The following is a 26400-nucleotide window of genomic DNA, read 5'->3' on the forward strand; positions in this document are numbered from 1 at the left end:
TTTTGCAAATGTTTACCACATAATTACGGCTCTGCCATTTTTACCACATAATACATCATCTGCTGCATAATCTGACGCTTTTAACTAATAAATTGTTTAGAGCTCAAATGGATCAAAAGTTACTAAAAAATGTGACTTGTGCTGCTGTGAAGTGGAGGGCCCTTTGCAGAGGTTGACTGGTCATCTTTCTCACTGTTGCAGTTGTATGTTCCACTGGTACTAACAAGGAAACATCTCTGCAGAGACTATCAGCATGTGTAAAAATGTCAAAATAATAAAGTATCATAAAATTCACAGCACCGCTAATACCAGTGTAGGATGTCAGAGCACTTTTCATCACACATATTACACAGAGAGAATCAATCATATGTGTGTAAATCACTGTATAGGAAATGTTACATAAGACAAAGGACTACAAGGTGTAGGAGTCACATGACAACCATACTAGTAGGCAGCATAGTGTAATAGTGATTGGTTTGGAGAAATACAAACTCAGAATGTAAAACGTAATACCATGGTTGGGGGTTCTCTTTAATAATCAGAATTAATTTCTACCCAAATGAACCCTATTTTGCAACATTAAGATAATCAAAGACTGATGAAAAAAACCATAAAGCTCTCATTTATACCTTGTAGTTGGCATGTAGCTCTTACATGACACTTAATACCTCAATGTTCTATGTTAGGATTATAACAAGTAACAATAGAGTCTCTTACAAAAGCTGTAACCTACTGACCTCTTTACATTATGATCTGCATGGTACATGTTCTTAGCAGCAGGCGCATTAACAGACTGTTTCCTTTCCATGAGTTCAAACTTCCACTAGACATGCCACCATCTCACTCTACTAAGTACAAAAAACACTGGAGTTATCGTGAAATTGTTATTGTTGTCAAAAATTGTTGGAGGCCAGGTGGGAGTCAGCGAGTGCTTTTAAAACCATATTATACTTGCAAACACAACGCCCCTACCTTAAGTCAGCACCCGGTACGGTAGCACTGCCCTGGAGCCTCCCTCCTCAAGGGTCCTGTGACCTCAGTGACAGAGTCACTGTCACTTTATGGTGTGCTGCTTAATAGGCCTGCCGGCCAGACTGGAGGTGAACTTCGGAATGAATTGTGGTGGACAGGCCTTCAAGGTTACCCTACACTTGTCACTGCTAGGGTCCACTAGGTGGTGCTAAGACGTCAGAGCTTTTAAGATCTTGCGGGTCCTTCTAAGGTCTAGCATTGGAATGTGCTCCCCCATGGGGGAGTGGTCTGATGGACTGGTCGTGACGGCTGAACCTGGTTCCCCAGTTCCAAATTCAGCAGCTCTTACCATAGTGCCACATCCTCTCCAATGAACACCATACTGCCCCACTGAGAGAAACTTGCACTGCACTGACCCGCTATAAACACCTGGATGTGACTCAATTCAAATTACACACTAGACAAGAGCAATATACTGCCTAAAAAAATGAACAACATCCTCGAAAAAGCAAACACTCATAGGGAATGCAAGATTAGGTAAAGCATGTGAAATGTAAGCAGGAACAACAGGGTTACCTTTTTCCTTTCACACTCATTATTCAGAAATTAGTGAGTGCTTTTGCCTGAAAAGTTAAGACCATGACTACAGGGCCCAGAAGGGACCTTTTTCAATGCCCATTGCTCATATCCTTACAATACAATACAATAAATACAATATCCTTACAAAACATAAGCAGTATGGTTTACAAATACCACATTTGTGAACACACAGCCACTGCACACATTTTGTTTTCCAATTCACCCATCAAGCAAATATTTCAGTACCTCCAGGTATAGTGCACTTGAGTGGGAAAACAATGTCATTAAAAGAGAGACTAGAAAACAAAAGTAGCACTTCACTTGCAAACACTGTAAAGTGGCGCTAATGTGTTCAAGTGTGAATAAATCAGTCAATCTGGCCACCTTGCAACCACGCAGTCTTGCTTTAGTTAGTTATTTTTCATATTTTTGAATGTTTTATTTCTATCCACCCCTAGGTTGCTCTTAGAAATTGAAAAATGTCAGAAAAAGACGAGGTTTCTTTTTTTGGATCCATTTCACAGGGGGGCAAATGAAAGAAAGGAGGAAAGAGAGGGTAATGTCCTTTCTTGAAGTCTCGGTTTTCAATAAATGAGGAGGAGCGAGACGGGAAGAGAGGGGACAAAGAGAGGGAGGGAGGTTGGGCAGCTGCCAGCGGCAATAGAACTGGGCACTGTCCTTGTCTTTTCTAGGCACAACGAAGGAAAAGACAGTCCTTTTCCTTTTCTGCGTGTCCCCAAGAGCCGAGCCTTGACTATCGGCCTAAGCGGCCTTGGTGATTTCTGCCATCAGGGGCGCATATTTGAAATAAGAAAGTAGGGGAATGGACTTGATAAAATTGAAGAAGTAGGGGCACGCCGTGCCCATCCCGCCCACTTCGACCACTGCCTGGTTCGAGCAAGTTCCGTCTACCCTGTCCGGACCTGCCTCGGGATCCCCTCCAGAGTTGCACGGAACTCCGACCACCATCTAACCAGTAAACAGGAAGAAGATATAGGTCCTGAGGAATCTGGAGAACCATTATCAGACCCACCACCGGTCACTACTTCACGATGTGACCCACCTATCCATAATCACCCGCATCACTACAGGTTCAGATCAAACCCTCAACCCAGCTCCCGGCTTCAGGATTTTGTGTGCTATCTGATAAAGACTTTGCTCAAGGACTAACTTGGAAAGAGATGTAGCAGGTCAGCAGTCCTGTTATCCTGTGACGTAACTGAATGCTGATGTAGCACCTCATCCGTGAGCCAGGCATGGCTCACAGGGGTTAATAAAATCGGAGGAGCCACGCATGGTTCTACTCCCAAGCCAAGACTAACTGTGTGGTGTGTCATGTCCCCAAACTGTGAAGCACAATAGCTATATACATATATATATTCTTAGCCCCTATCACACACAGCAGATCCTGAATGCAGAGGCCCCATCTGGCACCCGATGAACTCGGGAGAGCCGAGAGCGCATCAGGGAGCATGGAAATGGCAATGGCGCTCTGGCGACACGGCACTAGAGGAGACTCCTGCCGGAGCAAGTGGAAGAAAGACTAGATAGAGTCGGGGAGAGGATGGTTAAACACGGACTGAGTGCCAGTGAGAAGATGGGCCATGACAGCGTGATAGGGTGATACAGAAATAAAGGCAATCCCCCTACCAGGGATGACAGACCCTAGAGATCTAAAGGACATGGTATGGCTCAGATGCAGGCTGCACTGATAGCTTGTATACGGTGACCTGGCAAGAGCTATTGGTGAAAACCGGCCACATCTGAGACATTGTGTGGCTTGCGCACAGACAGGGGAGGCTGCTGAAGTTAGGAGCAGCAACGGTGCCCTAAGAGAACAGAAGGTGCAGCGATATTGGCTCGGGAGGATTGACTTTACGGGACCCCCTCACTAAGGAAAGAGGTGATCTGGGGAGTGAGCCTGGTCCCGGATTTATGAATTGGCTTGTTCGCAATACGGGAGCTGGAGGGGACTGGAGGAGCGGCAACGCCTAACCAGGAGAGTAGACTTTGGAGGCCCCCCCTGAAACTAGCTATCTGGCAACTAAGAAGTCTTGTCAAGGGCGGGGTTGTGGTATCCTTCTGATCCTTGATTTAAGCAGCAGCTAGGGTGCTGCCAATGAGCCCAAACTGATTGTTGGGCGGTAGCCATGAGGGGACCCTAATATTGTTGCCCCTGCTGGTGCTTGGTACCCAGAGATGAAAGGGGTTTCTAGCTCGACCCTGAATCCTGGAGAGGTATGCCTACAGGGCCCTGGTGGTCTAGAGATTAGAGAACTGAACTCCTGGCAAACTGGATCTGGGGCACGAGGCACCTGTTGGACAGAGTCCCATACCCCCATGAGTGGAGGACATCATGGGGAAGGCCTAAAAAAGACAGAGACAGATCCCTCACCAACTCCCCACACTGGCCATCAGCAACTGTGGGAGTGAGGCATCTGCCACAGTTGTAAATCACAAAGGGGTAACGTTGGATGCTATCCTAGAGACTATCACTAACTGCCCGGAAGCTCTTGAGTTAAGGATGGGCATAGTGGTGGCGTATTTAGGGATTCTGCGAATGGCCATCGGCGCCTGGCAGAGAGAGTCATGGCCATGGAGCGCATTGTAACTGAAATCTCCCCGGAAGTGGAGGCCTTAAGAGGGTGCCTGGAAGCCATGGAAGGAAGGGTCAAAACTCTGGAGTAAAGGGCTGAAGATGCCAAAAACAGAGCCTGAAGAATCAATATCCAGGTGATAGGGCTGCCGGAGGGGACTGTGGAGCCCAATATGCTGGAGTTCTTGGAAAACTGGCTAAAAACAGAAGTGACACCTGAGGGCCTTTTCCCCTTCTTTGCCCAGGAAAGGGCGTATCTAGTGTCGGCGTAAACCCCGTCGCCAGTGGTGGCCGGCGCCCGGGGTGGCCAAACTGTCCATTATAAAGATCGGGATAACATTTTGTGCCAGACCTGGCTGAGAGGGGATCTGCAAATTGACAACCATAAGATCATGGTTTTTCCAGACTGTAGTAGAGACCTCCAGAAGCAGCAGGCCACATTCCTGGAAGCTAAAAAGCACCTCCGCCGGATGGCAGTTCAGTAGGCGATGCTGTTCCAGGCTAAATTGCAGGTGGCCAGAGCAGATAGTGTGCAGTTTTTTACCTCACCGCAGGAGGCTTGGGAATGGATCAAAGGCCGCCTGCACTCAGCAATTCTCTGCAAGGCCTTGGGACATCGGGCCTCCCCTCCGGAGATAATCTAGGAGAAGGGTGGGCAGTGGTAGACGAGCTATACCTTCTAAAACGTGGGCGCAGCAAGAACAGCTGAAGGCAGTGGAGGAGGCAGTGATCATGAGTTTGGCGAGGACGAGCCCTTCCTCTACGGTGGGTGATGATGGGACTAGAGACACTGACTCGAACAGGAACTCGATGCCCACAGTGAGCTCCGATGCTGCATTGCCCCGAATGACGCCCCTAACAGAGGACGATCGACTTTGAATCCTGTTGAAAGTCCCAGATTGGGGGTTGTTGTACAGGAGGGTCTACGGGGTGCAGTGACTTCAGAGACTTCTGTAACCTGTAAATTGTCTGGGTCCGCTTGGCTATGAGGATGTTTGAAAGGGATGTACCTGGGTGGAGTGGTGTGAAGTTAAGAGGTGCACGTATAGGGGTCTTCCCCCTTACCTGGTTCATATTCATTGACTCTATGTGTGGTTAGAGTTGCGATGGAGATTTGGATGGGTGGACTTTACCATCTTTTCTTGGGGGAGTTGGAACTATTTTGTTTTTGGTTTGGTTTGGTTGAGCTGTGCCGCTGGTGGTGTATCTACTAGGCCAAGAGCCTGAAAGGGGCTGGCTAGGGTGGGAGTGTGGCTGCTGCCTGATAGTTAAATGTTTTCATGTCAATGTGCCCTGGCTGCTTTCCTGAAGTATAAATTTACGTCCTGGAATGTGAGTGGGCTCATTAATATGCCTAAGCATTACAAAGTCTATTCTTACCTCAAAAGGCGGGGGTAAATTTGGCCTTGTTACAGGAGAGCCACCTCAGGGCTGCTGAAGGGTTAGCACCACAGGTTTTGGTGGGGCTAAAATTACTATACAACTTTCTTCCCATTTACATGCGTAAAACTTATCTGGATACGTCCTCGGGTCACATTCCATAAAACTGGAGATGTGGTCGACCAGGCTGGACGATATGTGGTAGTTATGGGGAGGTTGGCTGGCCAGGACTTAACAATGGTTAGTATCAGTGCCCCTAATGTGGACCAAGTGGGCTTTCTGGAAGAGTCATCCCGGGTATTGACACCCTATCTGGTGCACTCTATTGTCCTGGGCTGCGATTTTCACTGTGTTGTGGACCCTACATTAAATAGATCCCATCCACCCGTAAGGGACTCTTAGGTCACTAGTCTAGCGAGGAAATTTGCAGAATGGATAGATCAGTGGGGGCTTATTGATTCATGGAGGCACAGTCACCCTTTAGACAGGGACTACTCATTCTTCTCGATCCCAGACAAGGCATGCTCCTTAACGCTCCTAGGGTGTAGGTAGCGGTGAATGAGGTAGAATATTTGGCCATGCCAATCTCGCACCATAATCTGGTTCTGTTATCCTTGCATTGGAAATTGGAATATCCCCATATCCCTGACTGATGATTAAAGGTAGTGATGCTGGAGGGCCAAATATTCCAATATGTGATTGCAGAGGGGATCAGGCAGCGCTTTAATCTCAATACAGCTATGGCGTCTAACCCCCAGATTGACTGGGACACTTTTAAAGTAGTGATCAGGATCAATGTATTGTGTTGGTGGTAGGTATGCAGCACACACTGTTGCAGGAAGTTGCGACTCAGGATTTGGAGCTGCGTGCGGTGGAGAAACAGAGACCAGGGAATGTGGCTCTACACCAGAGCTTTTAGAAGTCAAGGAACAGCTAGCAAGTCAGGTGGAGAACCTCAGATGATTCAACTATTGAGAATATATGGTCCGGGCGCATACTGAGTGGGACAAACCTGGGTCCCTATTGGCTTGGTCAACTAACCCGACTAAGCAAGGATCTATGATCCTGGAGCTTGAAGTGGTGTGGGGGAGAGGATCTATAGACAAAATGCTATAAATGACGGCTTTCAGGACTTCTATGCACCCCTCTATGAGAGCACTGCTGACCGAGTGATGCTGGGATGGCCGCTCTTCTGGACCCGCTCCCACTCATGATTCTTACAAGAGAGAAGGTTATGGAACTGGGTGGGGATATTAAGGTATCTTATGTTATAGCTGCAGTGAAGCATATGGCCCGGGGGAAGGTGCCTGACACTGATGAGCTCCCGGTTGAATTCTACGCCTAAAAGGTTGCGCACTGTCAGTGCTCTCCCTGATGGGAGCCCTCTGTAGGGAGGACATCCCCTTTGCAGGCAGTTGCAGTCACTTACTGCACCCACCTGAAAGGGGATCTTTAATCCCCCTTCAAAGAGCAGGCAGGTTCCGGTCTGCACTGTGAAACACAGAGCAGCTTCAAAGCAGCCGCTCTGTTTTTCACATGAATGCGCAGTCCCCAGGACAGCTTCAGTTCGTGGCTGCCCTGGGGACAGCACATTAATACACTAATTCTCCTTGTTTGCTCCGGGCGCATCCTTTAATAGGTGCTCTCGGCACAAGCAAGGAAAATGTCTGTATCTGTGATATGGCCAAAGGATTATTGGTTGAGTGAACCAGAATTGCCAACACTGGTAGGGTCCATTGGCGGAGTGGGCAATGTGGGGGAGACGGATGCATGAGATTCAGGAGCATATTCTGGAGCTTGGAAATAAATGGCTGACATCTGGGCCTAGGGAAGTTGTAGAGAACTAGGCAGTGGTGATCCCACTACAGTTCTGATGACATCAGACATGCGTTTGTTGGGGTTGTTTGCTTGTTTGTTGATTAGGTTGGTGGGTTGGGGAAGGAGGGAAGGGCTTACCAAGGGGTAGCAAGGTGGTTTGATAAAAAACAAAAGTCCTCTTCCTAGGTCCACAACTTTCTGCTTTGAAATAATAAAATTACAATGAGACAAGAGGCATAGACCTCCTGTTTCCTACCATTGGGAGAATTGAAAGACAATGAAATGCAGTTTTACTAACGCAAAAGTACCATAAAATGTAATTTTTGCAAAAGTGAAAGTACTGATGCACCCCTTCTCCACGCTGCTGAACTCCACTTTATGACACGTAACTCCATAGTATGAGATACCACTCACTGTACGCCACTCCACTCTACAACACCATATTCACTCTATTCCACTTTATAACACTAAACACAAAGACACTCCAGTTTCAGACGCTTCACTTAATGAGCTCCATTCGATGACAATCCAATGTACGAAACTCCAGTCTTGGCCACACTATGAAACATTGCTCCCCTCTAAGCCACTGTTCAATAATGTACTCCACTCTACAAGACTCTATGCTCCTCTACTGTACAACAAGCTTCTCTACTGTATCCCACTGTAATCCACTCTAAAGCACTCTACAACAATCCACTACACTCAATGGCATTCTCGAAACCCTACTCCACTCTCCAACAATATAAGCACATCCATTCCACAACACTCTACTCTACTGTATGACACTGTGCGATACTCTACTACACTTTATTGCACTGTACACTCCTCCAGACTACGACACTGTACTACACTTTAAACCACTGTACAATAATTTATTCCACTGCATAACACTTCACTCTACGACACGCCACTCTATACCATTGCACTATACAAAACTATACTCCAATTCAAATACAATCAGACATCAAGGTAGTACTGTACTATAAACTTACTATGTAGTATAGAGCCACCATAAGGCACATGTTTAACTTCCCTTATACTTAACTTTTATCTGTATGTTAATTGCAATGTTGTATTTATGATACCTGAAAAAATAAGAGGTTGGATGTGTTGCAGAGTTAGAAGAAATGTCAGCTGCTGATGTTGCTACTGCAGCCTTTTGAAACTCATTCTACTGTCTCCTTTCGACCCGCACAAACCTCGCAGTGGATGGCCTCCAGGTGCTTGTGCATTTCCATCATCTTAAACAAATACTGCTGTTGGGTGCCACAGGAAATATCCTGATGGCAAAAGTTGCAGGTCCCCAGTTTTGCGCATACTTTTTTTCTGCAGCTGTCAAGGAGAAAAACTGCCAGACAACAGACTCTTTGCCTTGTTTTGGCACTCCCCGATCCTTATCCTCCTGTGGCATAATCTGCTCCTCCTGATCTTCCTCCTCCTCCTGATCCAGGATAGGATCTTGTTGCTCAGCAACTTTTAAAGGTGGATGGAAAGAACAACATTTATCCTGAGGACAATACTTCAACCTTCAACTTAGAGGCTCATAGTAGAAATGGTGAGAGAGATGTTAACATCCTGTTTTCTATAATTCACAGTGTTATAAGCCAATGAAATGCTGTTTAACAACCACAAAGTACCACAGTACTATTGCGAAAGTAGCTATGAGGTACTGTGTTAGTTACGAAATACAAAAAAGTAAGTCTCACAAAATTAACATGCACAGTATATAGGCTAGCTGTTACAACAGCCTTTGTGTTGTTTCTCGCCGGCATCGAGATGGACATAGACGGCACAGTTGTGCTTTGGAGACCGCCTGCCCCCTCCTCCTTTTTTGACTGTCTGGCTCCTTTCCCCTTCTTATTCCTCCTCCGTGGGTCGGCACCCTGATTTTCTTCGGACTCGGCCCTCCTAACTTTTGGACTGGATCTCGTGTGCCCCCCGGCATTTTGGGACCGTCTCCTGTTGTTGCTCTTGTTCTTGGTTCCCTCTGTCCAGCTGGGCGACCTATCGATCGTCCTCCTTCTCCAGGGATCTGTTCCCTGTTTGTGACTATTGTTTATACTTATGGTCCGATCCCCGTTTTCTCTCTCTCTTTCCTGTCCCTTTCTGCTTTTCTTACTTGTTTCTCACTGATTCTCTTGTAAATGCCAGGCCCTGCAAATTTGTAACATATAATTGTCCAACCCTAATCGCTTTTTAAATGTAATATTGAGTGTTTTTACTTATTAATCTTCAACTTGTATTAATATACAACTCTAACCCCTTCTGCCGCCATGCTGATGTATCTTCGCTTCCTTGGGCCCCAGGCGTGCTTCCAGCCACTACTGAGAGGTGCTGTGGGGCTCTGGGCATCTGCGGTGAGTCTCTGGTATCCACAGTCGCTCTCGCCCTCAGCGGCCTGGGGGATTTTGGCTCTTGCACTTCCGATGCCAGGAGCTGTCTGTTCTCGCTCCAAGGACTGGTTTGATTTGGTGGCCTCATTCTGGAATCTCGCTCCACACGCTGATGTTGGGGTGGATGCCCCTTGAATGACTTCTGGTTCCCGGTTCCTGGCATTTCTGATATCTCTAAAATGGCCTCCCCGCCTCCCGGGAACATCTGGGTAAAGTGCAAGACCCCCTCCTCTACTAAGGATTCCTCCCTCCCTCTAAAATGGCTGTCCCCTGCTCTTCCCTTGATTAACTGGGGAGATTGTTTCTTCCTCCTACCCCTTCATCCTATCCCTTTACCCTTCCTTGCTCCATTCACCCTTCCCCTATGTTCTTTAAATGCTTTTCTTGATATTTATGTAACTTGTAACTGATATAAAATTGTAACATTATTGTTCCTCATGTAATACATGTCCACAGCGCCAAGGGAGCCACTCACAGCTGAGGTATGGTATGGCACCCCTTGCCAAAGCACTCCCTCTCCCCTTTTTGGGGAAGGATCCAGTATGTAGGCCTTGGAGTCTCAGAGACCCCTCTGAGAGAGTCCACTGCATAAAGGGAGCCTCTCGCAACAAAGATGGAGAAATGATACCACTTCCCCAAGGATCACAGTTTACTGGACTTTGGACGCAGCTTTGACTTGTCTACCGGTTTGTGTCCCCGTCGCCCTCCCCCTCCTCTTTCCATGCTGTGTCTCTGACCCTCCCCTCCTCTTTCCCTCCTTCATTCTCTGTCTACTTCCCCTGCTCCTACCCCCGCACCACTGAATCTCTCCCCTTGACTGTTTTTACCCTTACGTATATGTGCTTATTGTTTATCACGACCTTTTCAAGTAACTATGTTGCCATGCTCTAAAACTATGTAACCTTGTAACGATGTAACCTCCAACTAAGATCTGATACTCATATAAAGTGCTCTGATACCTTCGGTATAGCCAGAGCTTTATAAAACCTTTAAATAAATAAATATAAGTAAACTTGTTCCACAACCAAAACAAACATTATATCATTGGTTCTTACCACCAAGTGGCCTATAAACAGAGCCAAATACTAATAAATATCTGCCAACATCCATAGATACTATGTTGAGTGCTAGAGAGTAGCACCAAATGGGCATGAAATACAGCCCAATTATTAAATACCAGTAACAACCATAGAGATTGTGTTGGCTGCAGGAAACAAACACAGCTTCAATTGTTCTTCCAAATAATTATGGAGAAATTGAATGTATACCTTATCATACACATGTATATATGTTTCTACATAAAACAGGGAATGGTCTATGTAAATATGTATAGCTGCTTAAAAATTAATGTGTATTTACTTTGTGCTATGTTACAAAAACATTGAAACTTCAAAGAAAAAACCAAAGGTTAAATCTTAGTCACAGTTAGGAAAACGTTTTTCTATTTTTTCCATACAAAACCAACTTAGAGTACATAAACCTTTGAAACTTTGAAGTTATACTTCAATTTACATTTATATCTTCTACTCTCCCCCAAATTGAGTATAAACGTGAGCACGTCCATAAAAAGAGTTGTGAACTTGCTAACCACACTACATTAACTATAACTCACAACTATCCCATGCATAGTGTTCCCATAAATGATTACATTACACGTCATGAGTCTTGTTAGGAATGCTATTATTGAACATGCTATAAGTGATGTAATATGAAATGGTATAAGCAGTAAATGGAGAAGAGGCACGTTTAAAGTATATATATTGTGGCTAGTGAATTCACAACACTTTGTATGGAGGTGTGCAAGTGTGCGATTTCATTAGTGATGTCATAAATGATGTCAGGAGTGATGCAATATTTGAGGTCCTAAGCAGTGCAAGTTATAGTTAGCTCTGCTAACCATAACTGGTGAATAATTGTGTTTTTTTCATCCAAAACATTAATGTTGCCACTGACATAATAAACCTACCTATAATGTAACGTTAACCTTTGTCTTTTTTCAGTGAATTTCTAAGCTTTTAAAAAAAATAAAAAGTGATCTTTTTATTGCACCTAACTGTAACATAACTTTAACCTTTGATTTGTCCGGTGAATTTCTACAGTTTGTTTTATGTAAAGTAATATTTTATTACATACATACCGCCAACCACCAGGCCCTGCAGCAAACCCCCAGCAGGCAACCAACTCCATACAGCACACTGCCTTTTGTCACGCTGGTCACAGGCAGCACCCGGAGGCAGCCAGCAACACGCCATGCACACAGCCTTGATCATGCGTGGCACCAAATATAATAAAAAAGGTTTGGTGGGTTGGGCGGCCCTCCTCCATGAGACTACTTAGGCCTAAGGGATCCCATTCCCCAGGGCCAATCCATTAAAAAAGTGGAGGAGAACCATGTGACCCCCCATCCCTGAGCCTTCATAGGCCCTGGGAACCCAATCCCCAGAGCTGTTGTTTTTTTAGGAGGGAGGGGCCACAAGGCCCCCTCCCCGAGCATCAGTGGGCCCTAGGGACCTCATACCCAGAGGCCTACTGGAGGCCCTGGAGACTCCAGCTTCCATGCCCATATTATTTTAACTGTAGGGGGACCACACATTTTTTTAAAGTGGAGGTTGCCCACGTGGCCCCCTCGCAGAGCCTCATTAGCCCTGGGGACTCATCCCCCAAGGCCATATTTATTTTGAAGGGGAGAGAGCTTTGCAGCCCCCCTTCCCAAGCCTCATCAGGCACTGAGGACACCATCCCCCAGAGCTGTATCTAATTTCAAGGGGAGGAGGGCTGCGTGGCCCTCCTGCCTCAAGTGTATTTGGCCCCAGGGACCCCCATCCCGCAGGGCCTCCATTTTAAATAGATTGGGGGCCCAGTACACACCTAGGGCTCCAACCCTACACACATCGAGGGCCATGGGAGAGACCTGGGGCCCCAGTGCCATGCAGTGCTAACTACCAGTATGCTATTTGTGCTGCTCCCTCAATGCTGGAGCAATGTGTTGATCTGTTTTCCTGCCCGCATTAGTGCGAGCAGGGAAACAGTTCACAAGGCTGCTACCAGCTGGCGGGAACATTTTGAAAGGTCCTACTCTCTGGGAGCAGACTTTGTGTTTGGCCCCACTTGGTGGTACAAAAGGGGGTGGTGATGGACGGAGCATCTGAATCAATCAAACACTCACACCCAGTCAAAAGATCTGGGTTTAATCCATCACCGTTCTTTAGCCCACTCTGCCACCCCAGTTCAGACATGGCTATATGCAAATCAGTCTGACCCTGTGCCTCATGGGAACAGTCCAGCCCGAACTGCCAAGCCATGTCTTCCCTGGACCGGAAACAAGCTTCCAAGGACCGGTTTCTGGCGTTGCAGCCGTCTTCAGCCCGGCTTGCTTGAATCCAGTGGCAAAGTGAGCAAGGGACTCACGTCTGAGCATACCCTGCCACACTTATGGCGGCCAAAAGCGGTACAAAAGGGGGTGGTGATGGACGGAGCATCTGAATCAATCAAACACTCATACCCAGTCAAAAGATCTGGGTTTAATCCTTCACCGTTCTTTAGCCCACTCTGCCACCCCAGTTCAGACATGGCTATATGCAAATCAGTCTGACCCTGTGCCTCATGGGAACATTCCAGCCCGTACTGCCAAGCCATGTCTTCCCTGGACCGGAAACAAGCTTCCGAGGACCGGTTTTTGGCGTTGCAGCCGTCTTCAGCCCGGCTTGCTTGAATCCAGTGGCAAAGTGAGCAAGGGACTCACGTCTGAGCATACCCTGCCACACTTAAGGCGGCCAAAAGCGGTACAAAAGGGGGTGTGATGGACGGAGCTTCTGAATCAATCAAACACTCACACCCAGTCAAAAGATCTGGGTTTAATCCATCACCGTTCTTTAGCCCACTCTGCCACCCCAGTTCAGACATGGCTATATGCAAATCAGTCTGACCCTGTGCCTCATGGGAACAGTCCAGCCCGAACTGCCAAGCCATGTCTTCCCTGGACCGGAAACAAGCTTCCGAGGACCGGTTTCTGGCGTTGCAGCCGTCTTCAGCCCGGCTTGCTTGAATCCAGTGGCAAAGTGAACAAGGGACTCACGTCTGAGCATACCCTGCCACACTTATGGCGGCCAAAAGCGGTACAAAAGGGGGTGGTGATGGACGGAGCATCTGAATCAATCAAACACTCACACCCAGTCAAAAGATCTGGGTTTACTCCATCACCGTTCTTTAGCCCACTCTGCCACCCCAGTTCAGACATGGCTATATGCAAATCAGTCTGACCCTGTGCCTCATGGGAACAGTCCAGCCCGAACTGCCAAGCCATGTCTTCCCTGGACCGGAAACAAGCTTCCGAGGACCGGTTTCTGGCGTTGCAGCCGTCTTCAGCCCGGCTTGCTTGAATCCAGTGGCAAAGTGAGCAAGGGACTCATGTCTGAGCATACCCTGCCACACTTATGGCGGCCAAAAGCGGTACAAAAGGGGGTGGTGATGGACGGAGCATCTGAATCAATCAAACACTCACACCCAGTCAAAAGATCTGGGTTTAATCCATCACCGTTCTTTAGCCTACTCTGCCACCCCAGTTCAGACATGGCTATATGCAAATCAGTCTGACCCTGTGCCTCATGGGAACAGTCCAGCCCGAACTGCCAAGCCATGTCTTCCCTGGACCGGAAACAAGCTTCCAAGGACCGGTTTCTGGCGTTGCAGCCGTCTTCAGCCCGGCTTGCTTGAATCCAGTGGCAAAGTGAGAAAGGGACTCAAGTCTGAGCATACCCTGCCACACTTATGGCGGCCAAAAGCGGTACAAAAGGGGGTGGTGATGGACGGAGCATCTGAATCAATCAAACACTCACACCCAGTCAAAAGATCTGGGTTTAATCCATCACCGTTCTTTAGCCCACTCTGCCACCCCAGTTCAGACATGGCTATATGCAAATCAGTCTGACCCTGTGCCTCATGGGAACAGTCCAGCCCGAACTGCCAAGCCATGTCTTCCCTGGACCGGAAACAATTTGGTGGCACTTTAACAAATGCTCCCACAAGGCAGCAGCAAACACAAGTTTCTCTGCCTGCACCGGTGCAGGCAGGGTGGCTACTGTGTGCTGTTGGCGGGTTCCACTGGACACAGCAAGTAAGTGAGTCATGGGGATAAGGTCACTTTTTATTTTTTTTAAACCTTAGAAATTCACTGATAAGTTCCCCAGGGCATTTGAAGGCTTGGGGAGGGGAACGTACTGCCCCCTCTCCTTTTTTGGCTATTTCAACCTTGCAGGTGGGGGATCCCTGGGGCCTATAAAGGTGCTGATTTCTTTGATTTAAGGGGACTGGGCTGCATGGCTTCCCTCCCCTTTAATTAAAGAAATCAGCACAAAGGGATGGGGTTCCAGGGGCAGTTCAAAGCTCGGGCAGGGAACCCTGTGGCCTGGGTTCGGCTCCCTGGGGCCTATAATGACTCAGGGATGGGAGCTACAGAGCCGCCTCCCCTTATGGAATGCAGCCCCAGGGATAGGCTCACTGGGTCTATTATGGCTCGGGGAGGGAGGGCCCCCTGTCACCGTCCCCTTAATTAAACAATACAGCCCAAGGCCACCATTTCTATTTGAAAGTTCAAGACAGGAAACTATATCCCTAGTCCTGTAATGGCTGCCAGCAACCTGGTGTTGCTGGAGAACAAACAGAGTGTTCGCTCCTGCAGGTGTTCGCTGGAACAAATTGACCCAAGAGAAAAAGAGGTCCCTGGGCCAATCAAAATGCTCTATTTTGCATTGTCTCTCCAACTGTCCAAATATGCAAATATTTGTTATGCTTAGTTTGTAAAACAAACTACCGAAAAGATTTGCACCAAATCTACGGACCAAGATCTAGCTTCCTGCCCAATTTGGTGTAATTCCATTCAGCAGTTTTAGCGGTAGTTCTTAAAGAAGTCTATGGAAAATACAAGGGAATTTTGCATTTTGGGACCACCTTTTTTCTCAGCACCCGCTTGAAAGATCACCACGAATCATTTTGTTTTGTGGAGATTCATTAACAGGTGACAAAGTTATAAACACAACACACAAGAAATGTATTTCCTACGGAAACAGTGACCTAAATATAACTAACTAGTGCTAAATGCCACTAGGTTTCAGGGACTTTATAGTTAGTTTGACATTTTACTCATATAAAACCAGAGAAATTCAGCTGTTATAGTTAGTTGAGTGAACTATAACCCGCGCCCCCGCAATGCACTGCTGATGATGTCACATATTACATCATTCATAACATGGTCAGTGACATCACTGAAGACATCATTGATGACATCTCAAATAACATCACTGATGACATCATCCAGTGACTATGTGTTTCTCTAAAGTATAAATATGTTTTCTATATATATATATGCCAAGGTGTATTGAAGAGTGAGTGGGTTTATAAGTGTCTGAATGGATGATTTAGTAGGTGTGTGACTGACTGGATAAGTGAGTGATTAAACATATCTTACTGAATGCATTGGTTAGTGACTAAACTGTATGAATGTCTCTATCAGTCTGTCAGTTGTTGTGTAAGTGGCTGCATGGGTTGGTGAGTAGCTACATGAGTGTCTATATGGGTTATTGATTGGTTGTCTGAGCATCTCTATGGGTGCCTGAGTATTTGTGTGGGTAAGTGGGGGGTGTGACTCTGTGCATAGATGTGTGAGTAGGAGATTAACTAGGTATATGGGTTCAAGAGTATATCTGTGAAGGGCTGTATGGGTGGGTGAGTGTGTGTATGGGTGTGTTGGTGAGCGAATGGATGTCTCAGTGGTACATGTGTGAGTATTGAAGTATATACATGACTATATTTGAGAGAAAGTGATTGTGAGAGTAGCTGTAGGGATGAGTGTGTGCTTGTAACAGTGATTATATAAGAGAGTAAGTGTTAGAATTAAGGATCTCCAGTTGGCTGAGGCAGTTACCTTAGGCCAAATAGGAACCCTTGCTTCTAGACAGGGAAAGGAGGGACACCCTCTTTGATAACCCCTGCTTTCCCCCTGGTAGCTTGGCACGAGCAGCCAGGCTTATCTTCAAGGCAATGTGTAAAGTAGTTGCAACCACACTCCCAGTTACACAGTGATAACACCACAAATGGACACCACACTGATGAGTGAAATTAGGGGTATCTTTATCAAGAAAAAAACTACAGTAAGACCAAACGATAAAAATTCAACATATGCATATTCGTAATATTTCACTTTGCCGGTTATTAGTCCAACAAACACTCCTAGTTTCTTGCGGTATTAATGAGCAGTTCACGATGTTCAAATGCAGTCTTAATGCAATGCTGTGCAGTTCGTAATGCAGTTCGTATTGTCAGACTAATGCAGTTTGTAATGCAAGAATAATGCAATCCTCAATGTAAATAATCAGGCAGTTAGTAATGTAAGAATAATGCAATTCTCAATGCACTTAATCAGGCAGTTCGTAATGTAAGTATAATGCAATCCTCAATGCAAGTAATCAGGCAGCTCGTAATGTAAGTAGAACGCCCTCCTTAATGCAAGTAATAAGGCAGTTTGTAATGCAAGAATAATTTAATCCTCAATGCACATAAGGCAGTTTTATTTCTTTTTCTTTTTTTATATAGCGCTGAATTGACCCTTGAAGGGGTATCTCTGCGCTTCGGACCGGGCTGCAGGAAAAAAACTGATAAGCGGGATCAGAATAGGGTGGTCTTAAGGCGCTTTCTGAAATGGAGATGATCAGAACATAGTCTCAGATGAATAGGAAGCTGATTCCAATAAGGAGGGGCGAGGTGGGAGAATGCTTTCCCACCCATCTAGGCTTTCCTGACTCGAGGGACCACGAGAAGAGATTTGGTTACTGAACGGAGGGTCCTGGAGGGCAAGTAATGAGAGAACTTCTCCGCGAGATAGGAGGCTTTATGAACAGTGCTGCAGATCTTGAACTTAAACCACTTACGCACTGGAAGCCAGTGGAGCTGATGGAGGAGAGGGAGGGAAGTAGTTCTGGGAGGGGCATTCAGGACCAGGCGCGCCACGGTGTTCTGAACCACCTGCAATCTACTCATGAGGACTCGTTGGCAGAGACCAGGCGGGCATTGCAATAGTCCAGATGACTTAGTATAAGTGTCTGAGTCAGAGATTTCTGAGGGGAATCAGGGAGGAAAGGAAAAACGCAGAGTAAAAGACCCAATGTATGAAAGCAGGATCCGGCGGTCTGAGCTGCATGCTCCTTCAGGGTGAGACCCTGGTCCAAACGGATGCCCAGATTCTTAACAAGGGACTTGGGAGTGGGGGGGATACCAAGGTCCACCAGCCACCATTCAGGAGTCCACAACAAAGAGGCCTCTCCGAAAAGCATAATTTGGGTCTTCCCTATGTTGAATTGGAGAAAATTACTTTTCATCCAATTAGAAATGGCCCTCATACCAGAGGAGAAAGCAGACTGAACAGAGGAAGTGAATTTGCTAAAAGGAAACAAAAGCTGTGTATCGTCGGCATATGAAATGGGGGTAAACCCACAATTCCTGAGGAGATTGGCCAAGGGAGCAACATAGATGTTAAACAAGGTAGGGTTCAAACATGAGCCCAGAGGTACTCCCACAGTCAATTCCATAGTTGCCGACCAGTATGTACCTAAATTGAAGGTCTGGGAACAGAAGGAGAGGAAGCTCATCATCCATTGGAGAGCAGTACCTCTGAGTCCAGTCTCCTGAGCAGGGTCTGATGTGAGACCATGTCGAACACGGCGGAGAGGTCCAACAACACCAGAATTGTAGATTTAACCCTGTCTAATGTCATCCTGATGTTATCCGTAACCACCAGCATGGCAGATTCTTTGCTGAATTTGGGCCCAAAACCTGATTGGGAAGAATCCAGGTTGCCGGTGAGTTCGACATGGTGGGACAGGTGTTTGTTGATATTTTTTTCAAATAACTTGCTCAGGAGAGGGAGAAGCGAGATGGGACGGAGATTGGAGAGATCTGCCAGGAGAGCTTTGGTGTTTTTATGGACAGGCATAACCTGTGCCACCTTCCATTCCAGAGGAAGACAGCCCTCTCTCATGGAAAGGTTGAGAAGTGACCTTATGGGTGAAGACGACTGATGAGACAGGGAGGCAACGATTTTGGGCGGGATAATATCGAGGGAGGAAACATATTTCACAGTACGTAATATTGCTTCCATGTCTTCTAAAGACAGAGGGGAACATCTCACTAACAGCTGAGTGTTTGCATATAATGGGGGTTTATACGACATTCTGACCAGGGACTGGCTCCCTAACGAGATGATCTTGTTATAGATAATCACAACTTTCTGTGAAAAATGCTGTGCAATATCATTGCAGAGGGTTTGGGAGGGGGCCTCTATGTTGTCATAGGCCTTGGGATTAGTGAAGGTCTTAAGGATTTGGTAAAGGGTTTTTGGAACATTCTCAGCCTGGGCTAGCTGAGATGCGATAAAAGCTTTCCGTGCTGCCTTTAAGTTTTTGTGGTAGAAGGAAAGAGTTACCTTGAATCTGTCCTTGTCACTCTCATCATGGGTATTACGCCATCGTCTTTCCTGTTTTCTACACTGCCGTTTATCGGCCCGAAGTTCAGAGGAAAACCAGGCTGTCTGGGAGCCTTTAGTAGAGTTGAGAAATGATTTTAGCAGCGCAATGGCGCTGGTAATAGCGGAATTATACTTAGCTATTCCATCCTCTAAATTGTCTGGTTCTACGTTCCCGGGTGCCAGAAAAGCAGCCTGGAAGCACCTCGGAGAAATTTTGTTTCATTGTTTACGTATACAATGAGTGGCAGGACGGAGTGTGTCAACCGCCCTGGGACCCTGGATAAGGAATTTGTTGGATGCATGATCTGACCAAGTTAACAGCTGGGGAGGTTCACACTGAATACTGGATGAATTGGTGAAAATAATGTCCAGTGTGTGAACGGCTGTGTGCGTTGGGCCCTCGTTAGGCTAGGCCTAAAAGGGCAAGATCTGCTAAAAGTGTCGATACATCAGAGTTGGTAATACATTCGCTGTGTACATTAAAATCACCCAGCAGTAGGAAGTTATTGGTCGAGATAACATGGGGAAAGTGAAAAGTCTGCCATGGGGCCAGGGGGCCGGAAGTCTAAGGCTCCCTTCCAACTGTATTGCGAGAGAGGGTCAATCAGGAAGACCAAGATTCCTATGTTGGCATTGCATCATTGCTCAAGTGAGGTAACTTTGATGCAGTCCCTTATGAATTATAGCTATCCCGCGGCCCACCTTTGGATGTCTGTCCATTCTTATAATCCTATAGCTGTCGGGCAGGGCTAGAATTATGGCGGGGGTAGAGTAAGGCTTAAGCCAAGTTTCTGTCAAGAAACCTAAATCTGGGTTCTTGGAGGAGGTCACATACCTCAATTGCGTGTTTGGGAAGGGATCTGACATTACATAAAAAACCTTTCCACCCAGATTTGGAGCTTTTGGGTGGTTCCACCAGGTCAAAAATGGGAGGGGGTAGCATGCTTGAAGAGAGGGGGGGAACAGTGACCTAAATATAACTAACTAGTGCTAAATGCCACTAGGTATCAGGGACTTTATAGTTAGTTTGACATTTTACTCATATAAAACCAGAGAAATTCAGCTGTTATAGTTAGTTGAGTGAACTATAACCCGCACCCCCGCAATGCACTGCTGATGATGTCACATATTACATCATTCATAACATGGTCAGTGACATCACTGATGACATCATTGATGACATCTCAAATAACATCACTGATGACATCATCCAGTGACTATGTGTTTCTCTAAAGTATAAATATGTTTTCTATATATATATATGCCAAGGTGTATTGAAGAGTGAGTGGGTTTATAAGTGTCTGAATGGATGATTTAGTAGGTGTGTGACTGACCGGATAAGTGAGTGATTAAACATATCTTACTGAATGCATTGGTTAGTGACTAAACTGTATGAATGTCTCTATCAGTCTGTCAGTTGTTGTGTAAGTGGCTGCATGGGTTGGTGAGTAGCTACATGAGTGTCTATATGGGTTATTGATTGGTTGTCTGAGCATCTCTATGGGTGCCTGAGTATTTGTGTGGGTAAGTGGGGGGTGTGACTCTGTGCATAGATGTGTGAGTAGGAGATTAACTAGGTATATGGGTTCAAGAGTATATCTGTGAAGGGCTGTATGGGTGGGTGAGTGTGTGTATGGGTGTGTTGGTGAGCGAATGGATGTCTCAGTGGTACATGTGTGAGTATTGAAGTATATACATGACTATATTTGAGAGAGAGTGATTGTGAGAGTAGCTGTAGGGATGAGTGTGTGCTTGTTACAGTGATTATATAAGAGAGTAAGTGTTAGAATTAAGGGTTTCCAGTTGGCTGAGGCAGTTACCTTAGGCCAAATAGGAACCCTTGCTTCTAGACAGGGAAAGGAGGGACACCCTCTTTGCTAACTCCTGCTTTCCCCCTGGTAGCTTGGCATGAGCAGCCAGGCTTATCTTCAAGGCAATGTGTAAAGTAGTTGCAACCACACTCCCAGTTACACAGTGATAACACCACAAATGGACACCACACTGATGAGTGAAATTAGGGGTATCTTTATCAAGAAAAAAATACAGTAAGACCAAACGATAAAAATTCAACATATGCATATTCGTAATATTTCACTTTGCCGGTTATTAGTCCAACAAACACTCCTAGTTTCTTGCGGTATTAATGAGCAGTTCACAATGTTCAAATGCAGTCTTAATGCAATGCTGTGCAGTTCGTAATGCAGTTTGTATTGTCAGACTAATGCAGTTCGTAATACAAGAATAATGCAATCCTCAATGTAAATAATCAGGCAGTTAGTAATGTAAGAATAATGCAATTCTCAATGCACTTAATCAGGCAGTTCGTAATGTAAGTATAATGCAATCCTTAATGCATGTAATCAGGCAGCTCGTAATGTAAGTAGAACGCACTCCTTAATGCAAGTAATAAGGCAGTTTGTAATGCAAGAATAATTTAATCCTCAATGTACATAAGGCAGTTTTATTTATTTTTCTTTTTTTTTATATAGCGCTGAATTGACCCTTGAAGGGGTATCTCTGCGCTTCGGACCGGGCTGCAGGAAAAAAACTGATAAGTGGGATCAGAATAGGGTGGTCTTAAGGCGCTTTCTGAAATGGAGATGATCAGAACATAGTCTCAGATGAATAGGAAGCTGATTCCAATAAGGAGGGGCGAGGTGGGAGAATGCTTTCCCACCCATCTAGGCTTTCCTGACTCGAGGGACCACGAGAAGAGATTTGGTTACTGAACGGAGGGTCCTGGAGGGCAAGTAATGAGAGAACTTCTCCGCGAGATAGGAGGGGCGGATGTTGTGTAAGGCTTTATGAACAGTGCTGCAGATCTTGAACTTAACCCACTTACGCACTGGAAGCCAGTGGAGCTGATGGAGGAGAGGGAGGGAAGTAGTTCTGGGAGGGGCATTCAGGACCAGGCGCGCCACGGTGTTCTGAACCAACTGCAATCTACTCATGAGGACTCGTTGGCAGAGACCAGGCGGGCATTGCAATAGTCCAGATAACTTAGTATAAGTGTCTGAGTCAGAGTTTTCTGAGTGGAATCAGGGAGGAAAGGAAAAACGCAGAGTAAAAGACCCAATGTATGAAAGCAGGATCCGGCGGTCTGAGCTGCATGCTCCTTCAGGGTGAGACCCTGGTCCAAACGGATGCCCAGATTCTTAACAAGGGACTTGAGAGTGGGGGGATACCAAGGTCCACCAGCCACCATTCAGGAGTCCACAACAAAAAGGGCTCTCCGAAAAGCATAATTTCGGTCTTCCCTATGTTGAATTGGAGAAAACTACTTTTCATCCAATTAGAAATGGCCCTCATACCAGAGGAGAAAGCAGACTGAACAGAGGAAGAGAATTTGCTAAAAGGAAACAAAATCTGTGTATCGTCGGCATATGAAATGGGGGTAAACCCACAATTCCTGAGAAGATTGGCCAAGGGAGCAACATAGATGTTAAACAAGGTAGGGTTCAAACATGAGCCCTGAGGTACTCCCACAGTCAATTCCATAGTTGCCGACCAGTATGTACCTAAATTGAAGGTCTGGGAACAGAAGGAGAGGAAGCTCATCATCCATTGGAGAGCAGTGCCTCTGAGTCCAGTCTCCTGAGCAGGGTCTGATGTGAGACCATGTCGAACACGGCGGAGAGGTCCAACAACACCAGAATTGTAGATTTAACCCTGTCTAATGTCATCCTGATGTTATCCGTAACCACCAGCAGGGCAGATTCTTTGCTGAATTTGGGCCCAAAACCTGATTGGGAAGAATCCAGGTTGCCGGTGAGTTCGACATGGTGGGACATATGTTTGTTGATATTTTTTTCAAGTACTTGCTCAGGAGAGGGAGAAGCAAGATGGGACGGAGATTGGAGAGATCTGCCAGGGGAGCTTTGGTGTTTTTATGGACAGGCATAACCTGTGCCACCTTCCATTCCAGAGGAAGACAGCCCTCTCTCATGGAAAGTTTGAGAAGTGACCTTATGGGTGAAGACAACTGATGAGACAGGGAGGCAACGATTTTGGGCGGGATAATATCGAGGGAGGAGACATATTTCACAGTACGTAATATTGCTTCCATGTCTTCTGAAGACAGAGGGGAAAATCTCACTAACAGCTGAATGTTTGCATATAATGGGGGTTTATACGACATTCTGACCAGGGACTGGCTCCCTAACGAGATGATCTTGTTATAGATAAGCTCAACTTTCTGTGAAAAATGCTGTGCAATATCATTGTAGAGGGTTTGGGAGGGAGCCTCTATGTTGTCATAGGCCTTGGGATTAGTGAAGGTCGTAAGGATTTGGTAAAGGGTTTTTGGAACATTCTCAGCCTGGGCTAGCTGAGATGCGATAAAGGCTTTCCGTGCTGCCTTTAAGTTTTTGTGGTAGAAGGAAAGAGTTACCTTGAATCTGTCCTTGTCACTCTCATCATGGGTATTACGCCATTGTCTTTCCTGTTTTCTACACTGCCGTTTATCGGCCCGAAGTTCAGAGGAAAACCAGGCGGTCTGGGAGCCTTTAGTAGAGTTGAGAAATGATTTTAGCAGCGCAATGGCGCTGGTAATAGTGGAATTATACTTAGCTATTCCATCCTCTAAATTGTCTGGTTCTACGTTCCCGGGTGCCAGAAAAGCAGCCTGGAAGCACCTCGGAGAAATTTTGTTTCATTGTCTACGTATACAATGAGTGGCAGGACGGAGTGTGTCAACCGCCCTGGGACCCTGGATAAGGAATTTGTTGGATGCATGATCTGACCAAGTTAACAGCTGGGGAGGTTCACACTGAATACTGGATGAATTGGTGAAAATAATGTCCAGTGTGTGAACGGCTGTGTGCGTTGGGCCCTCGTTAGGCTAAACTAGGCCTAAAAGGGCAAGATCTGCTAAAAGTGTCGATACATCAGAGTTGGTAATACATTCGCTGTGTACATTAAAATCACCCAGCAGTAGGAAGTTATTGGTCGAGATAACATGGGGAAAGTGAAAAGTCTGCCATGGGGCCAGGGGGCCGGAAGTCTAAGGCTCCCTTCCAACTGTATTGCGAGAGAGGGTCAATCAGGAAGACCAAGATTCCTATGTTGGCATTGCATCATTGCTCAAGTGAGGTAACTTTGATGCAGTCCTTATGAATTATAGCTATCCCGCGCCCCACCTTTGGATGTCTGTCCATTCTTATAATCCTATAGCTGTCGGGCAGGGCTAGAATTATGGTGGGGGTAGAGTAAGGCTTAAGCCAAGTTTCTGTCAAGAAACCTAAATCTGGGTTCTTGGAGGAGGTCACATACCTCAATTGCGTGTTTGGGTAGGGATCTGACATTACATAAAACACCTTTCCAACCAGATTTGGAGCTTTTGGGTGGTTCCACCAGGTCAAAAATGGGAGGGGGTAGCATGCTTGAAGAGAGGGGGGCATTTGCTAAAGGGGTGGCACCGAGGGAGCCCATGGCAAAAGGCAGCCACTGTGGAAGTGCCTTGGTATCCGCAGGCAAGGCAGGAAAAAGGGCCCTCTATGGTTGTCCAGTTCCCAGACCGGCAGAAGGGCCGTGGGTCTATCCTCAAATCCAGTAGCTCCCTATTGGAATAGTACAATAAAGAGGTCTGGTCCTGTTGGGAAGCGGAACAAGCAGAGTTCCTAGCTCCTGGCGACGTAAGGGCGCGGACAGGCGCAGACGGACTTGCCCTTGGGGCGCCCACTGCACGAGTCTACTGTGCGACTGGCCAAGCATTCGGTTTCAAAGAGGGGGGATGAGGCCACTAGAATGCCAGCCTCCCTCGCAACCGGAAGTCACCCATGTCTCCCTCCACACAAACGAGTGAGACTTGCGGTGGACCGGGCGGAGGCGACCTCAAAGGTAGAAGATATCAAATTTAAAAATGCCCAGCGAAAATGTGTAACATGCGAGGTCAGCAATTTTAAAAAGCCCAGAATTCAGGAAGGGTAAATGTGCATAATGTGCAGGTCTGCGCTAAGTTAAAAAAACTTAAAATCCTCCATTTTGAGACGAAAGCGTCAGCTTTACCTGCGCGCGTCCTCTGCGCGTCTGGTCAAGCATCCGGTTTTAAAGAGGGAGATTGAGGCCGCTAGAACGTCAACCTCCCTCACAACCGTAAGTCACCTAGGTCTCCCTCCACACAAACGAGTGAGAATCGCAGTGGACCGGGGAGAGGCGACCTGAAAGGTAGAAGATATCATATTTAAAAATGCCCAGTGAAAATGTGTGACATGTAAGGTCAGCAATTTTAAAATGCCCAGAATTCAGGAGGGGTAAATGTGCAAAATATGCAGATCGGCGCTAAGTTAAACCACCTAAAATCATCCATTTTGAGAAGAAAGTGTCAGCTTTACCTGTGCGCGTATGCAATTATACCGCACTCCTTAATGCAAGTATAATGCACTTCTTGATGCAAGTATAACGGCAGTTCGTAGTGCAAGAATAATTCAATCCTCAATGCACATAATAAGGCAGCTCGTAATGCAAGAATAATTAAATCCTCAATGCACGTAATAAGGCAGTTTGTAATGCAAGTATAAAACACTCCTTAATACACGTAATCAGGCAGTTCGTAATGCAGGAATAATACCATCCCTAATGCGAGTAATAAGGCAGTTCGTAATGCAAGTATAATACCAGGCCAATCGACGCGATTAGCACGGGCGCCACTAGGCCCCTACCACAGACAACAGTCCTGAACTTCCGAGTGCGGCCCGGTCCTGCCGGGCAAGTCCGGGCCGCTCGAGGACTCATCGCGTCTCACGCGATGCAGCGGGACTCCTGTACTCCTCCTGTGCCTCCCCAGGCCACACACGCTTGCGGCTCCCGACCAGACTCCAAGCCTTACCTGGGGGATGGGCTGCCTCACTCGCTCTCTCTCCCCGCTTGTCAGACGTCCTGCTGGGCGCTCCCGATGACGACCCAGCTCCGATGCAAGGCAACGCTGTAGACGGACAGGTTACGCCGCTGCCTTCTCCATTGCTGACGATCTTGGATAGATTCCTCTTGCGAACAATGATCACGATTACCTCATGACTTTATTAGTTTTACGAAATCCTTCAGCACTTAGTGGCTCGGGCCGGTGGAGGCGATCTTGATCCGCAGCCTCCGTTACGATGACGACTCGAGCCACAAGCACTTTACAGCAGCGTGGACGATGATTCACGCTG

Source organism: Lissotriton helveticus, chromosome 4_1 (assembly GCF_964261635.1).
Source record: "Lissotriton helveticus chromosome 4_1, aLisHel1.1, whole genome shotgun sequence".
In the NCBI taxonomy this organism is placed as follows: domain Eukaryota; kingdom Metazoa; phylum Chordata; class Amphibia; order Caudata; family Salamandridae; genus Lissotriton; species Lissotriton helveticus.